This window comes from Penaeus monodon, chromosome 10 (assembly GCF_015228065.2).
Source record: "Penaeus monodon isolate SGIC_2016 chromosome 10, NSTDA_Pmon_1, whole genome shotgun sequence".
In the NCBI taxonomy this organism is placed as follows: domain Eukaryota; kingdom Metazoa; phylum Arthropoda; class Malacostraca; order Decapoda; family Penaeidae; genus Penaeus; species Penaeus monodon.
The window spans coordinates 45,437,143-45,438,568 of record NC_051395.1 but is presented as its reverse complement, the minus strand read 5'-3'; positions in this window follow the sequence as shown (position 1 = coordinate 45,438,568).

Genomic DNA, 1,426 nt, shown 5'->3' with positions numbered 1-1,426 from the left:
TGTCTCCCTAACTGCGTCTCTGTCTCTCTCCCGCACCCTATCTCCAATATCTATCTTCTATCTACGTATCCGTCTCTCAAATATGTCTAATTTGCAAGGAAAAATATAATTTAACCCACTGCTCAATAAATCATTGAAAACGTACATATCGCGCATTGCTGGGGGAGCTGAAGTAGTTTTCGAATAAGCAGACATATACAATTATAAAGTAGAACAAATTCAAAGATTCAAGAAGAAACATGAGAGAAACAAGTAATTAGAAAAAAAGTGATGTTTAAAAAAAACTTTATTCTACTAATAAAAATTCAGGTGAAATGGAAACATTTATCAGTCATGACGATGTCTGATAGTTGACGACTAATGATTAATAATTAATTAACTGATGATAGACTTTACTCTCCCATTTTTACCACCACGAATAACACTAGCACTATTAACAACGACAAATAACTAACAACATAGACAACATAAACGTTCCCTTTACGTAACATCATCATAAACATCACGAAAGTAACGTTGATAACATTGACAGAGTAATCGAGTTTATTACAAGATTAACATCGCTTTCCTGGACGTTCGACTGAGGGAGAGAGAGAAGGAGATAGACAAATAGAAGAAAATATAAAGGGAGAGAGGAGAGGGGAGGGAGATATATAAATAGATAAAGCGAGAACGAGAAACAGAGACAGAAAGAGACAGAAAGTGAAAAAGAGTGAAAGAAAGATTAACAAAAGTTATATAACACACACACACACACACACAATCACACACACACAAACAATCACACACACACACACAATCACACACACACACACACACACACACACACACACACAACAATCACACACACACACACACACAATCACACACACACACAATCACACACACACACACACGCGGGCGACATCCTGACACATACAAATGGTGCGACGGAGAAGTCAATGGCTTGTGAATAGGGTCGCTGGAGACAGGCAGTTCCTCTTCCTCTTCTTCTTATACTTGTTCTCGTTCTTCTTCTTCTTCTTCATTTTCTTCTTCTTCTTCCTCCTCTTCCTCTTCTTCTTATTCTTCCACTTACTGCCGTTCTTGTTTTTCTTCCTCCTCATTTTCTTCTTCTTTTTCCTTCCTCTTCTTTCTTCTTCATTCTTTCTCATCCTCTTCTTTTTCTTCGACTACTTCGTTTTCTTTCTTTCTTTTCCACTTCTTTCTTTCTTCTTTTTTCTTCGTGTTCTCCTTCTTCTTTATTCTATATTTTCTGCAGAGAGGTCATTACTGTGGATTAGCGCTTTCTTCCACCTCCTCTCTTTCCTTCTCATTCTCCTCCTCCCCCTCTCCTTCCTTCTCCTTCTCTTCTTCCTTCTCTTTCTCTTCTTCTTCTTCTTCTTCCTTATCCTCCTCTTCTTCCTTCTTCCCATTTTTAGCCTCC